This window comes from Castanea sativa, chromosome 8 (genome assembly GCF_040712315.1).
Source record: "Castanea sativa cultivar Marrone di Chiusa Pesio chromosome 8, ASM4071231v1".
NCBI lineage: Eukaryota > Viridiplantae > Streptophyta > Magnoliopsida > Fagales > Fagaceae > Castanea > Castanea sativa.
Window position 1 is genome coordinate 9,215,748 of NC_134020.1, and position 17,672 is coordinate 9,233,419.

A 17,672-nucleotide genomic window follows, 5' to 3' on the forward strand; every position below is an offset into this window, starting at 1 on the left:
GGCTACCCAACATACTGAAGTTTTGATCGTGACTTTAGATCTCACTCCTGATATATCAAAGCAACCTATATTTTATGATCAGGTCCATTATTCTTTTAGGATTAAGAGTTCATGCAAATAGAAGTCGTGAGATTTATTATTCATTTGGCAGTCATTAGGAGAATAATAAATCTTACAGCGGTCCAGTTCAATATGTCTTAACTCTTAAAACATATCAACATATCAACTAGAAGCCTCAACTTCCATGATCAAGATAAATCATCTTAGTTGATACGTTATAGTCATCGTAGATGAAATGCCCAATTTCATCACCGACTACAAACTATAATTCTAAGTTTACAAAGAACTTGTGATTTATATCTTTGGTGATTTTTCACATAAATCACATACTATGCATCTCATGGACTATATGATGATGTCCAAATATTCATATTACCATTATTTTAGATAATAATAAAACAACTTTATTTATCATAACATTAAGTCATACATAATGTCATATATAGTATCATACAATAGGATTTAAGGGCACACATCCTAACAACTTCGAGCATAACATTACATCTTTATATTTTTTTCAGAATATACCAAGAGTTTTCTTGTTTTTTTTTTTAACTGCTCATAAAGCAGTAACAACTCACTTATCTCTAGTTTATTGGTTCAACTCTCACCTATCGCCACCACTCACTAGTGGTGAGCCGGAAGTTCCTTCCTTTATAATTGTTCGTGGGTTTGAGGATTTGATTGATTTTGATTCAAGGGTTAGAAAAATGGAATTTGATTTGGGTTTGGTGTTTCTAAAGAAAATACTCTTGTTTTGGGTTTTGGGGTTTGTTTCAAAATGGGTATTTGATAGTATCTATGTGTATTAGTTCAAAATTTAGCTCTTGTGACATGTGTACATATGAACTATTTCTAAACTAGCTTTATCTTTTGTTGTTTCTTTTTGTTTTAACTCCAATAATTTGCCCCCGCCCTTGCGGCTTGCTTGGATGGCAGATTATATGTCTGTTTCTTCGTCGTTTCAATAAAATTGCAGATTATGGAAAAAAAAAAAAAGAACTAATCATATAGAGTAGTTCCAACAATCTACTATAAGTGTCTAATCTACTCCTTTCCTTCTTTTTTCTTTGCTATCTCTTTTGCCTTGCCTTTCTCCTTCTTTGAATCTTGAATCATATGAGATCTCTTTTTTCTACACGGATTTTTTTTTTAAATGTGAAGACAACTTAATCTCCCACTCTACACAATTATTCTTTATATGTAAAAACTAGAAGAAATCCATGTTAGAGGACTAAGGTTTTGTTTGGCTACAACCGAGGGAAGGGAAAAGAAAAAGAGAAGAATAACAGAAAAAGAAAGGAAAATCAAATATTTCTCTCATGTATGTTCAGAAAAGAGAAGAGAATATGAAAAGAAAAGAGAAAAATTGTTTTGCTTTCCTTTGTTTGGTTTGTAAAGGAAAATGTGATGGAAATAAAAAATATTTTTTTACTTTTATACCCACCTAAATTTGAGAGAGATGAATATAAAATCTTGGGAAAAAAAAAGTAAATTTCTTGTCATTAAAGTCAAACTGTCAAGTGGGCCTAATTGAACTTTTATCCTCATTTTCATTTCTCCATAAGTAACAAAGAAAATGGCCTACCTTTCTTTTCTTTTTTTTTCTTTTTTTTTTCTCTCTTTTTTTTCTCTCCACTCCCCCTCTTCCCAAACACAGTGTAATATGGCATTTGGAATACAGCTAGCATAAGTAGATTTAACATTACCCTCAAGAGGATGTGTTATATTGTGGCCACATATTACATATATATATTCTTCTCAAAAAAATTATATATGTCAATAATTGGCACGACAAATTATGTAATTAATTATGAAAAAAATATAAATAAATTATGTTTTCAATCTTATTGATTTTGGCCCAACATTTACATGTTAAATTCAAGATTTTCAAAATTGGACCGGTTAAAGAATTGGAAAAGAAAGATGATATCATATATAATTAATTAATAATTTTTATATTATAAAAATAAATAATAATAATAATAATAATAAATATACTAGTAATATTTATTTTAAGGGAAAATTACACTTTGCCCACCTGTAGTTTGTCCGAAAAACATTTTGCCTTCTTGCGGTTTAAAAATTGGCACTTTATCTACTTGAGGTGAGCTCCGTTTGTCTCCGTTACCCATCTCTGCTAAAAATAATGGTAAATTTATATTTTTGTTACCTTTTATGTCTCTCTCCTCTTAAAACATTAAAAACAAAAAAAATCAAGAGAAAAGAAAATCTAAAAACTAGATTTTGTAAAAATCAAAACCTAACTTTTAATCTAATACCAACTTGTTGTTGTATAAAAGTTGAGCAAGGGTGGTCTTGCCTACAATTTACCTAGCCTCCGAATTTAGTTCTTTTGGATGGGTAGATCTAGGTCTTATCTTTGTTTTATTTTGAGTAGATTGTAACTAGGACAAAAAGTCATGTAATTATTTGGTAGTTTGTAACTAGGACCCAAAGCCATGTAATTTTCAAATTTTCAAATATGTATTTTTATTCAATCAATGAAAGGAAACAATTCAACCATGTATTTTTATATATTTATTTTTTCTTATTTTTTGTATAAAAAAAATAAGGGCTACTCCACACCACTTACCCAAAAAGAGAGGTGCCATAAAAGCACTCCAAAAAATCTCTCTTTTTTGAGAGGTACCTTTTGCGGTCTCTCACAATTTTATGATAAAAATTGTATTTAATTTTAAATGTATCTATATGTATGCATGAATGCATGTGTTACATGCTTTAAAAAAATGAATTTGACTAATTATTTATATTTTTATAATAAATTTTTTTTTTTAATTTCAAATGCATCCATGCGTTTGCATGGAGTTACATGCTAGTTCAAGATAATGTATCTCTTAATTACAATCTCTTGTTTCAAGGGAAGACCCTTTGATTCCAACCACATTGTCTTTATATATAAGTTTATATATTTTTATGTTTAAGGGGATATGTGTTTTTATTTATTTGTGGCTACACCTAATAATTTATTTAGGTTGTCTACGTATCCTTGATGGAGATCAAGCCAATTCGTAGTTCTCAATTTGAGGTTTTAGATTTAAAGTCCTCAAATTGACTTTCCCCAATTTAAATGATGGACATTTAAGTCAAATACTTTGTATTTAATTAAGCATTGACTTAAATTTGCTTTTGGGGTGAGATATTGATTTTAATCTCAAGGATAAATCAAGGTCCATGTTTTTATGGAAATTGAACCAAGGATTCTCTCTTTGAGATGTTGAATGCCCAATCAAATTTTTTTTTCTTTCTTTCATTTGCTTCTTTGTAAGAATTTTGATTGAGGTTATCAAATTTAATTAAGGGAAAGAAAATGCTTTTGAAGCAATTTTATTATTTATATTTTTTTGTTATGAAAATTGGGAATTAGAAAATTTCCTTAATTCAATTTTTATGGTCATTTTGTGAATTATTAACTCCAATCTTGATTAAGAAATTATGAATCCCAAAGAATTAGTCATGTTGGATTTAGAAGGAATTAAAATCCTCACTTTATTTAAAATAATTTTGAGAGTCAAGGACTCCATTAATTTGGTGGAGTTAAGGACCCCATTGAAATGGTAGAGTCAAGGACTCCATAAAAATGGTAGAGTCAAGGACTCTATAAATTTTTGTTTTTGCTGTGTGTGTGCTTGTTGTATTTTCAGTGTATCTGCCTGCTTCCCTTCTTGTGCGTGCCTCTCTCTATTTATAGAGAAATTCCAAAGAAATTGTTTCCTTATTTTACTCTCAACTGATCAATTCATGGAACACTTTGCATTAGTTTCTCTTCAGCAATTCCTAATTTTGTGTCCTGTCCACCCATGACTCACTATTCAACTTTTTGCTCTTTTTATTTGTTTTGTTGCTTTTTAAACTCCCTCTTTTTAGTTTGTGACTTCCCCACCATTCAACTTTTCAGGCCCACTTTCATGAAACCTTGTTCCTTATTTTCTGGTTGTGCCACTTCCCACTCCCCATTTCACTTTTCAGTTTTTTTGTTTTGTTTTGTTTTGTTTTACTTGATTTGTTTCCATCTTTTGCTTTTCACAAGTACTAGGCAGTAGACCATTCACATGGCCCTCATTATTATTATACTTTTATTTTTTAGTATAGGCTAATCAACCTTTCATAGATGACCATACATAACAGACCATACATGACCATGCTTTTGAACCTATACTATTGTTTAATCCACAGCTGCCGTGTAGATGCATGGACCTATATGACAATTTTTATAAATTAATTTTTTTAGTTTCAATAGACCCAATATGACCAATGTAGAACAAATAGAATCAAAGTGAACCGAAGAAGACAAAATGGACCTAATAGGACTGAAGTGGATCGAACATGAGTTTTGAATATATATCATTTTTATTGCATTTTTAGTATTCATATTTCTAGTTTATAATCTCTATGTTGTTTGAATTTTTTAACTTAAAATTAAAAAGTTTAGCCCAAATATAATAAAATTTCATACTTTTCAACCAAAAAATTCTTGAGTTAAACTTGAAAAGACAATTTACAAAAAGAATCAATTTAAGACCCAATTAGTCCAAAATAGAACGAAGGGGGCCGAAATTGACCGAATGGACCAAATTGGACCAAAGTAGATATAATTGGACGGAATGTGACCGAAATAGACTTTATTGGACCAAAATAGATATAATTTGACTTTTTTTTTGGTGAAATAATTTTGTATATAAGTCTCATCATGCCCTCTAATTAATTTTGTAATTGAAAATATATCAATTTACCTTTTAGAAAAAAAGAAAGAATTTTGTAAAAAAAAAAAAGAAAAAAAAGAAAAAGAAAACAAGAAAACACAGTGGCTGTCTTAGTGTTGTTAAAAAGCCGAAATTTGTCCTTAAAAGGAAAAAAAAAAGTGAAATTTTTGTATTTAAATGCACACAACCCAACGGCTCTCTCACCCTCTCTCTCCATGGATCAGATTTGTAAAAACCTCGACGGCTCTTTCTCTCTTTACAAATCCCAGAGCAGAGGTCTCTCTCTCTTCGCTCTTCCTTCTCTTCGAAACCACCAACCCACTCTTCTCTACTTTCCCAATCTCAACCTCTTCTTCTCGGTCGTCCGATCATTCTCTTTGTGTATTCGTCTCTTCATCCAACGACCTCGATCTCTCTCAACATTCTCTTCGCTCTCCCTTCTCTTCTCTTCGGTCCGAGCCACACACAACCAATTTCTCGCTTTTGTTATTGGGTTTGATAAACTAAACTTTTCTCAATGTGTGGTTTTGTAAGATCAATTTCTCTCTCTCCCTCTCTCTCTCTCTCTCTCTCTCTCTCTTAGAGTTGATTTGGGTTTTCCTATCTGGGCTTTTTTTTTTGGGGGGATGAATTTGAATGCTTTTGTACTATTTACATGTGTTATTTTGATTGATTTTTGTACTTGTTTTTCAATGTGTGGGGATACATCTAACTTTTATACGGACAAAACCCTAATGTGTTCTTTGTTATTTATATGGGTATTAATTTACGGTTTACTTTAAACCTTTTGTGGGCTGGTTCGATTGTTTGAGAATGGAATTAAAGGCTGCAAACATCTTTATGTTTGTTATTTTATGGAAAACTAGGACTTTAAATTTAGGGACCTTCCTCGAAGTTTTCTTCTCAGTTTTTTCTTTTAACTTCCTTGAAAGTGTGGGATTTCAAATGGAGGGTTGCTATGGTGTTTGAATGGGAATTTTTATGTTGGGCAACAGAGCCCCAGATGAGGTTATGTAAGCTCATAATTTAAATTTTTTGTTATGCTAATTAAGAAAGAATAAAATGCTTTGAGAGCACTTTCATTATATTAAATCTACATAACCTCATCACCTTTGACAACATTTCTTAGTTTTCTATTAGTTTCTGTATTAGCTCTCTTATGCCGATTTTCTTTTACACTATTTCTATCATTATACCAATTATCTGTCAAAGGTGATCTATGATGAGGTTCAACGTCTCTTTCTTTTTCTAAATATCAATTTAAAGCTTTCATTCTTTCTAGAAGGTCCAAAAAACTATCATTTTTCCTTTCTACTTTAGTGTTTGTTATGGATCTTTCTACAATTTCAAAAGATTCTAATTTTTTATGAATTCTATCTAACAAACTATTATTGTGTCTATCAGTCTGTCGGTCGATTTTATCTCCTGTTAATGTATTCCAATTATTTGTGTTACTATTATAGTTATAATCATCAACATCACTATCAGAATCAGAATCTGTTTCATAATCCATATTATCATTATACCAATTATTGTCTATATCTCTCATGATATATCCTTCATCATAATCTATATCATCATAGTCCATTTTTCTAATTAGTGAGTGTCTAGCCTAAGTGTGATCAAGCAAACAGATGATGAATTGATAAACATATTTATTCTACTCCTAAGTAATTAATAATTATAGGTGGAACTATTACTAACCACTGGTATCCTTGCTATCGGGACCACCTCCTCAGGAAACTCCATTACGGGACCACCCAAATAATGCTTGTTCGTCGGCTAAGAAAACAGGCTGACCAACGTGAACCTATGGTTTGCCAATGAGTCTGAGGCTGACCAACGCTATCAAGGGGTAAGTAGTGGCTATGTAGTAATATTTTTTCCTAGTAACTTCTTAATTGCAAAGAAATAAAACTCATACATCTACCAACCATGGCTCTGATACCAAAACGTATCTAGGAGAGAGCACAATAGTAATATGGAAGCATAAACAATGATAAAATAGATGATAAAGAAGAAAATAGAAAAATAGATATATTCAAAATAAGGTTAAAATGGACTATGGCATATGAAAACAAAAACTAGTAAAATCTTACTTGAATAAAAACTTCTGTCTTTAATAAAAACTGAAAACGTCTATCTGTGATACACCCTTTGAAAATAAACACTGTTTGAAGAGTTACAAGATTACAAAGTAAAATCTGTTTGAAGGGTTACAAGATTATCTGTCTAAAGGGAAGGGTTACAAGATTACAAGAGACGAAGGATTACAAGAGTCTTTCTAAGGGAGAGAGATGGCTATCTTCTTTTCTAAACTTTGAACCTTAATTTTGGACCTCTAAATTGGACCTAGAATTTGGACATGGAATTTGGACCTGTCGTACCCAGAAGAGAGCACAGCAGTAATATGGAAGCATAAACAATGATAAAATACATGATAAAGAAGAAAATAGCAAAATCGATATATTCAAAATAAGGTTAAAATGGAATATGGAATATGGAATATGAAAACAGAAACTAGTAAAATCTTACTTGAATAAAAACTTCTATTTTTGATAAAAACTGAAAACGTCTGTCTTTGATACAAGCTTTGAAAATAAACACTTTCTGAAGAGTTACAAGATTACAAAGTAAAATCTGTTTGAAGGGTTACAAGATTATCTGTCTGAAGGGAAGGGTTACAAGATTACAAGAGAGGAAGGATTACAAGAGTCTTTCTAAGGGAGAGAGAGGGCTATCTTCTTTCTGAACTTTAAACCTTAATTTTGGACCTCTAAACTGGACCTGGAATTTGGACATGGAATTTGGACCTGTGGTACCTAGAAGAGAGCAGAACAGTAATATGGAAGCATAAACAACGATAAAATAGATGATAAAGAAGAAAATAGCAAAATCTATACATTTAAAATAAGGTTAAAATGGAATATGGAATATGAAAACAGAAACTAGTAAAATCTTACTTGAATAAAAACTTCTGTTTTTGATAAAAGCTGAAAACCCTGTCTTTGATACAAGCTTTGAAAATAAGCACTATCTGAAGAGTTACAAGATTACAAAGTAAAATCTGTCTGAAGGGTTACAAGATTATTTGTCGGAAGGGAAGGGTTACAAGATTACAAGAGAGGAAGGATTACAAGAATCTTTCTAAGGGAGAGAAAGGGCTATCTTCTTTCTTAACTTTGAACCTTAATTCTGGACCTCTAAACCGGACCTGGAATTTGGACCTATCCTCTGTATTCAGAGTCTGTCTCTTTTATAGATGAAGTGAACCATGGTAAGTCTTGAAAAGTAACTTGAGTTGGTAAAGTTAACTCAAGTTATTTTGTGGATCTTTGTAGAAGTAACTTTTTGCTATTCATGAACAGTAGTCTGTTTAAGAATTTGTCAGGGTACGCATGCTAGTGAACAGTAATCTGTCATAAAGTAGCCTTTGAGATATCTGTCTCTATCTGGATTGTGGATCTGTTTGAATACTGTCTAGGAACTATTTGCACATGTTTGAATAGTATCATAGTAGTCTGTCATATGTCATATGGGTCTTGAGAATCTTGGAATGCTTCTGGGTGAGTTCTTAAATTTGGGGAGGAGATTCCATTATTGTGTCATCTTCATCTTCTGAAATCTGTGATGCAGCTTCAAGTAGTTGCTTCTTAAGCTGTCTTATGTTTGAGACAGAGGCAAGCTGGCGCTGGACTTGACTTTTTTCTAGAAGGAAATTAGAACTCTCTATCTGGGAGGGAGAAGATTTTTTCTGCAATTCCTAGCAAATATGATCAAAATTAAATTTATTCCACCACTTTAATTTAAACTTTCTGTTGAGCATGGGAAAAGGATACTGGGGATGTCTTTCTATCTTGTATTCCTATCTAATAATCCATGGGAGATCTAGAAACCTATGATAGAACTGCAAAAGATGAGGGAAATTCTTAAGATGCGGTATTTCTGGTTCTTTCTTGAAAGTCTCATATGCTTTTAAAAGATCAAGAGGGAGAATCATAGCTTCAGGACCAAGGGAATTCCACCAGTCAATGAACCATCTTGGAGTCATCATATCTTTCTTTCTATACATATCAAAACGGAAAAACCAAGTATGTCTATAAATGTTATTTTGGAATAGAAGGAATATATCCTAGGCTTCTACATAATCATAGTAATTATAAAACTAAAGGTTAAAGAGTTGAGAAAAGTTCCTAGTAATACAGGGTTCTGCATTCCATTGGGAGGGGGTGAGGATCTGTTTTATGACTACCTTAGAGTAGCCAACTCTCTTTGGGTCTTGGGAACATGGCATATGTGTTACTAGGATTGAGTCTGTGTCAACTAAAATGAACTCATAAAATTTATGAGTCTTTAAAGTTTCTGTCTTAGGGTGTTCCCATCCTGGGGGCATGAGCTGTATGACTAGGGAGTGGGTATCTGTGATATGCTGGAATTCTGGTTCTATCCATAGAATAAAATTCCAAGAGTCTTTTGGGAGTTCAATACTGTGGTCTTCTTTTGGGGCTTGGGCTTTCTGAGAGGTGGAGAATCTGTACTTTGGTTGGTTAGAGGGAGAGGCCAAAAGGGGGGAAAGAGGAGTTGAGGGAGTTGAGGGCGAGGCATAAGTTTGTTTGGTTGTTGGAGTGGGGCTTGGGGAAAGTGATTCAAAGGGGTTTGGGGTACAAGTTAATGGGGGTCTTTCCTAAGGTCTATTTGAGGAGAAAGTGGGAGAGGTGAAAGAGGGAAAATGGAGAAATCTACTAGGGGGAGGAATTGGAAGGGCAGCATAAGACTGTCTGGTTCTGGGTTTTAGAAATCTACTCTTATCTGCAGGGGAACTCATCTTCCCTGTAGAAATTCACGGGTTAGGAAGTCAGGAATCGAATTAGTTTCTCCTTTAATATATTCAATATCAAAGTCAAAAACACTTAAAATAGCCTGTCATCTAGCAAAACTTTGTTTGGAAATAAGATTTTGAACATCTTTCTGTAAAACTTCTTTAGAACTTTTACATTCAACTCGGATTAAAAACTTTTGATTAAAAATATCATTTTGAAACTTTGAAACACATAATATAATAGATAAAATTTCTTTCTTAATAGTACTGTAATTCTACTAGGTAGTTGACCAGGAGCCAAAATGGAATCTTACAATCTGTTCTTTAGCATTATCTTTTACTATCTGTTTTAGGATTCCACCATAACCTATTTCAGAAGCATCTGTCTCAACAATTTTAAAAGCATTGGGTGAAGGAATAACAATACAGGGAAGTTGCTTAACATATTTTTTAATCTGTCAAATTATCATAGTATGTCTGTCTGTCCATGCAGGAGGATTCTTTTCTAGCCTTTTATACAGGGGTCTACATATCTTTCTTAATCCTTCAAAGTAATCTGAAACATAATTTAGGCTGCCAAGGAATCTTTGTAACTGATTATTATCTTTTATTTCATCTGAAAATTTATCTTCAAATTGAATGGCTTTGTCAATGGGGCTTAAGGTTCCCTTATAAATATTATGACCCAAGAATCGAATTCTATCTTGAAATAGATTTATTTTAGTGGCTGAGACAACTAATCCATTTTGTTTGATTACCTTGACAAATATATCTAAATGTTTCCAATGGTCATTAATGGATTTGGAAAAGATTAAGACATCATCAATATAAACAATTGAAAAATCTGAGAATGGTATAAATATGTCATTCATTATATTTTGAAATTCACTTGGTGCATTTTTTAAACCGAAAGGCATGACATTCCATTCATAATGACCAAGAGGAACTGTATAAGCAGTTTTTTATCTGTCTTTCTCATCTATCTGTATCTGCCAAAATCCACTTTTCACATCAAACTTAAAAAAAATGGTTGCATCATGAAGTCTATCAAGTAGGTCTCTCTTATTGGGGATGGGATATCTTATCCATTGTAAGGCTGTGTTTAAAGGCTTATAATTTATAACCAGTCTTGGAACTCCTCGTTCCAATTCTGCCTATTTATTAACATAAAAATTAGCACAATTCGAAGGAGACTTGCTTTTTTGGATTAACCCTTTATTTAAAAGGTCTTCAATCTCTTTCTTACAGTGTTCTAATAATTCATTATTCATTTGTATTGGTCTAGCTTTAGTAGGTATTTGTCTTTCATTAAAATATTTTTCATAAGGTAACTGTACTATGTGTCGATGCCTATGCCAAAAAGCAGTAGGAAGATTAGAACAAATTTCTGTCTCAATCTGTTGTCTGAATAATTTTATTTTATGATTCAGTATGGGCTCTGTTAATTGATCAGCAATTCTTTTGTATGTTATTTCTGCCTTTAAAGATTCCAAATATCTATTTTTTCTGTCAATCCTTTGTCTATCAATTTCTCTTATAATGCAAATGTTATTAAGTGAATAAACTTCTTTCAGGATGGGTGGTAGAATGAATTTAAAAAGTATGTCTTTTCCTAACACATTGGTTATAATTCCTTCTTCTGTCATCAAGAAGGGGTAAAGTAAAGCCATAAAGGGATTTCCTAGAATAATTTTAGAAGAAAGGTCTTTTATCAAAACAAAAACTATTTCAAAACTTATTCCATCAATACATATATGAACATTAGGTATTTTGTAATTAATTATGAGCTTTTCTCCATTGGCCTAAGTTAATCTTTCAAATGACTTTTCATAATATTTTAAAGGTACTAGTCCTTCTTGTATACAATTCATATCAGCACCTAAGTCTATTAAAGCAATTTCTGTCAAAGAGAACTCCTTGTTTATTACTAAAGTAATTTCTGTATGCCATTTTTGGAAAATTACTCTGTCAATTAAACTCAATAAATTCTGTCTATTGCTATCATCTTTTTCCAATGCAAGGGGGTCTATCATATCAAACTTAGAAAATGCTTTTGAATTTAGTATTTCTGTAATATTTTGTTCATTTATGTCTGTGGAATTATCTTCTTTAATTTCTTGTTTTATAATTTTTGCTTCTGTCATTAATTCTTGTAGAGTTACTGGCTTTGTATCTATCTTATGTTGCTTCATTTTTGTCTTTTCTTTCTTAGCCTTTTCTTTTTCCTTTTTAGTTTCTTTTCCACAATCCATAACATGGTGTCCATATTTTCTACACTTAATACAAGCAATAAGAATGTCTATAGAATCTTTTAATTTTAATAAATAGTTTTTTTTATCTTTTAGGTGGTTGGGTAAATTATCTATCAATTTCATTATTATATCTTTTTGTTTCCTTTTTCTATTATTGACTTTTAAGGGGTTGGTTGATTTTAATTCTTTCTTCTTTACTTGATCCATCTCTTTTTGATGAACATTAAATACTCCCATTAACTCATTTATTATGTCTTTCTCAAATTCTAATTTACTTATACATTTTACAATTTTATTATGTCCGTCACATTGTTTTTTAGTATGTCCATATGCCTTACATTTATGACAAATAGTATTTCTAACATGTTTGCTAGTTGTCTCTGTTATCTCAGTAATATTTAAAATTGTGATATCTCTTCTTGTGTCTATTTCAAAAGGTGTGTTTGGAATTTCTATCTTTTTAGTTAATTTTGTCAAACTATCGTGTTGAGTATGTATGATGGATCTTTCAATTGCTTTTAGTCTTTCATCAATTTTCCCTTTTAAACTATCATTATTATCATTTTTCCATCCTTTGTTGACTTGTTCTACTAGAGTACTCTGCTTTCTTTCTTTTTCTATTTCTTCTTCTTCCGCATCTAGCTTCCTACGTAACTTTTCATTATTTTGTCTTTGAATCTTTTCTTTTACTTTGCCTTCATTCATTATATCTAGTTTGTCTTGTACTATTGTATTGTGACAACCTTCTTTGTTTTCCCTAAAAGTTGGCTTCAAGTCTTTCAAATCTTGATTTTTGCTATCCATCTTTTTACGTATAACTTGTAATGAACTAGTTTCTTTATTATTTTTCCTTTCCATTCTTTCCATCATTTATTTCACTTCTCTTTCTCTTATTATACTCTTTTGTCTTTATATGTCATCTCTTTCTTGTATTATTTCTATAACACTTCTTTTGTCTATAAGATTCTTTCCTTTATCTTCCATACGTGTGATTCTTTCCGTTATTAGGCTACCTTGTTTTTCTATGCTATCTTTTCCATCAACTTTTCTATTAGTTTTTTTCAATCTTTCATCTATCATTTGCATGTTACTATCAGTTTCTACATTAGCTCTCTTATGCCGATTTTCTTTTACACTATTTCTGTCATTATACCAATTATTTGTCAAAGGTGATCTATGATGAGGTTCAAAGTCTCTTTATTTTTCTAAAGATGAATTTAAAGCTTTCATTCTTTCTAGGAGCTCCAAAAAACTATCATTTTTCCTTTCTACTTTAGTGTTTGTTATGGATCTTTCCACAATTTCTAAAGATTCTCATTTTTTATTAATTATGTCTAACAAACTATTATTGTGTTTATCAGTCTGTCGGTTGATTTGATCTTCTGTTAATGTATTCCAATTTTTTGTGTTACTATTATAGTTATAATCATCAATATCAATAAAACTGTCAGAATCAGAATCTATTTCATAATCCATATTATCATTATACCAATTATTGTCTATATCTCTCATGATATATCCTTCATCATAATCTATATCATCATAGTCCATATTTCTAATTAGTGTGTGCCTAGCCTAAGTGTGATCAAGCAAACATATGATTAACTGATAAACGTATTTATTCTACTTCTAAGCAATTAATAATTACTAGTGGAACTATTACTAACCATCGGTATCCTTGCTATCGGGACCACCTCCTCGGGAAACTCCATTACGGGACCACCCAAACAATGCTTGTCCGTCGGCTAACAAAATGGGTTGACCAACGCGAAACAATGATTTGCCAATGAGTCTGAGGTTGACCAACGCTATCAAGGAGCAAGTAGTGGCTATGTAGTAATATCTCTTCCTAGTAACTTCTTAATTGCAGAGAAATAAAACTTATACATCTACCATCCATGGTGCTGATACCAAAACGTACCTAGGAGAGAGCACAACAGTAATATGGAAACATAAATAATGACAAAATAGATGATAAAGAAGAAAATAGCAAAATAGATATATTCAAAATAAGGTTAAAATGGAATATGGAATATGAAAACAAAAACTAGTAAAATCTTACTTGAATAAAAACTTCTGTCTTTGATAAAAACTGAAAACGTTTATCCTTGATACAAGCTTTAAAAATAAACACTATCTGAAGAGTTACAAGATTACAATGTAAAATCTGTCTGAAGGGTTATAAGATTATCTATCTGAAGGGAAGGGTTACAAGATTACAAGAGAGGAAGGATTATAAGAGTTTTTCTAAGGGAAAGAGAGGGCTATTTTCTTTATGAACTTTGAACCTTAATTCTGAACCTTTCAACTGGACCTGTCCTCTGTCTTTGGAGTTTGTCTCTTTTATAGATGAAGTGAACCATGGTAAGTCTTGAAAAGTAACCTGAGTTGGTAAAGTTAACTCAAGTTATTATGTTGTTAGAACCTTATGGATCCTTGTAGAAGTAACTTTTTACTGTTCATGAATAGTAGTCTGTCTGAGAATCTGTCAGGGTACGCATGCTAATGAACAGTAATCTGTCATAAAGTAACCTTTGAGCTGTCTGTCTCTATTTGGATTGTGGATCTGTCTGAATACTGTCTAGGAACTATTTGCACATGTTTGAATAGTATCATAGTAGTCTGTCATATGTCATATGGGTCTTGAGAATCTTGGTTGTGAGAGAACACAGCAGTAATATGGAAGCATAAACAATGATTAAATAGATGATAAAGAAGAAAATAGCAAAATAAATATATTCAAAATAAGGTTTGAAATGGAATATGGAACATGAAAACAGAAACTAGTAAAATCTTACTTGAATAAAAACTTCTGTCTTTGATAAAAACTGAAAACATCTGTCTTTGATACAAGCTTTGAAAATAAACACTGTCTGAAGAGTTACAAGATTACAAAGCAAAATACGTCTGAAGGGTTACAAGATTATCTGTTTGAAGGGAAGGGTTACAAGACTACAGGAGAGGAAGGATTACAAGTGTCTTTCTATGGGAGAGAGAGGACTATTTTCTTTCTGAACTTTGAACCTTAATTCAAGACCTCTAAGCTGGACCTGGAATTCGGTCCTGTCTTCTGTCTTCAGAGTCTGTCATCTTTTATAAATGAAGTGAACCATGGTAAGTCTTGAAAAGTAACTTGAGTTGGTAAAGTTTACTCTAAGTTATTTTGTTGATAGAACCTTGTGGATCCTTGTAGAAGTAACTTTTTACTATTCATGAATAGTAGTCTGTCTTAGAAACTGTCAAAGTACGCGTGCTAGTGAATAGTAGTGAAAATCTATCTGTGTTGGTTCTGTCTGAAGCTATTCAAGCATGCTGATGAATAGTGGAAATCATTCTGTCTTGCTTAGCCTGACTGTATGTCAATCTATATCTGCATAATTATCAAAATCTAACGGATCAAAGTCAGAGTTGGTTGCATGCATGGAATGCTCCATAATTTTCACATAGAGTACACTATACTATAGGAAGAAAGGTAAGGGCTGTTAGGATTTGTGCCCTTAAATCCTATTGTATGATACTATGTATGAAATTTTGTATGACTTAATGTTGTGTTTAATAAATTTTTTTTATTATTATCTAAAATAATGGTAACATGAATATTTGGACATTATCATATAGTCCATGAGATGCATAGTATGTGATTTATGTGATTTAGTCACAGAAGATATAAATCACAAGTTCTTTGTAAACTCAGAATTTATAGTTCGTAGTCGGTGATGAAATTGGGCATTTCATTTGCGAAGACTGTAACGTATCAACTAAGATGATTTGTCTTGATCACGGAAGTGGAGACTTCTAGTTGATATGTTGATATGTTTTAAGAGTTAAGACATATTGAACTGGGCCACTGTGAGATTTATTATTCTCCTAACGACTGTCAAATGAATAATAAATCTCACGACTTCTATTTGCATGAACTCTTAATCCTGAGAGAATAATGGACCTGATCATGAGATGTAGGTTGCTTTGATATATTAGGAGTGAGATCTAAAGTAACAGTCAAAACCTCAGTATGTTGGGTAGCCACATTTAGTGTTGATGGAATATATATTCTCAAGATGAAATTCATAATCTCTTAACGGAGATATAAAATATTCCTTGGAGATATAAAATATTCTCTTGAGATAAGTTTAATGGTTTTGGTTATTCAGAGTGTTAGGCCTAACCACTTTAGTAAGAAGTTACTAAAGTATATATTTATGAAATTAGATTTAATAAATATATGATGAATAATCTTAAAGGATTAAACCGGGTACTCAAGGATTAAGATGTAGTAATTTACAAAGTGGCAGTCTACATTTATGACTTTGTGTTACTATGAATATTTTATGAAGGGGTTGCATGTACAATAAAGTCTTGGGATATAATTTATTAATAAGGCCTAGAGTGCAATTATATTTATATAGTGGTATTAAATATAATTAATGGTAACTTTGGACTTGTCAAGAGTTGACGAAAAAGCCATGGCCCATTGGAGCTAGTGTCTTATTGGTCCCTTTTGGTCCCACTCCAAGCCACACACTAAAGCCCAATTGGAAAGGCCCAATAGGCCAGCCTAATTAGATAATTAGTTAGTTATAAAAGGAGAAACATACATAATTTTTTATTATTCTAAAGGATATAAGAAACGGTGTGTATGTGAGAGTGAGACACACTTTCATTCTCTCTTTGAAAACTGATTGAGAGACCACACATTTGGGCGTAAAGTGGAATTGGAGTGAAGATTAAAAGTGTTCCCAAGTGCTTCTAATCTTTGTTTTGAATTTCTCCACACCAAGGTACGCTATCTTGTTTTTAAATTCTGAAATTTACATAGTGCACGTTATTAATCATGAATGAAATAGATCCTTGTTTGTTGCTTCCGCTATGTGTTTTGTATGAGATACAAAACAAATTTTTTCCTACAATTGGTATCAGAGCCAGATTTCATATCATGATTTTATAATGTGTGATTGGATTTTAAAATTTTAGAAAACTGTTATCTCTGTGTTTTTAAATTTTTGCATAAAGTTATTGTTCCATAAACCTTTTGTGCATTGACCAATGTATGTGATATATTGTTTTTGCATTACACCAAGAATGCATGGATAGAATGGAAATTAATGGTGCCGAGTCTTGTTGGTTATTTCATGATATATGGTTATTGTAATAACCGTTTTTTCTATGAATCAACTTGATGCATCGTTTGAGTTATTGTACCGCATGGCCATCATGCATGTAATCTTAAATAATGCATGGATTGCATGGCTTGAAATCTTATTGCATGGCTTGGAGTTTGATTGCATGGCTTGGTTTTCTTTGCATGGCTTGAATTTAAGTCCACGACTTGGCTTTCTTGCATATATTAAACCAAGTACTTGTCATCTGCCATGGAGAAGTTGAATCTGTATTTTATATATAGGATTCCAACAATCTGATAGTTATATATATATATATATATAATATAATATAGTTTTATAATATATGAGTTTATATTACGTTATATATATATTTATATATTAATGCTAGGATTATGAAATTTATTCCTAATGAGATTAGGATTATGTTTTCAAAGTGTCTAGCATTATTATGGTTCTTGATCTTAAAAAAAAAACCTTTAATTTAAAATATCTAGTGGGAGAGAGATACAAGGGTTGGATCTCACGGCCTCCATTGTTGGTTCATAGTAGTGTGAAATATATACTTTGTCTTTGCCTTGAGCTTAGCATTCCATGCGGAGAGTATTTATTTCATGGTCCTACAAGATTGAATTTCTTGGTTTATAGTGGTTTGATAAACACCTTGTCTTAGCTTCGAGCTTAGCATTCTATGCGGAGG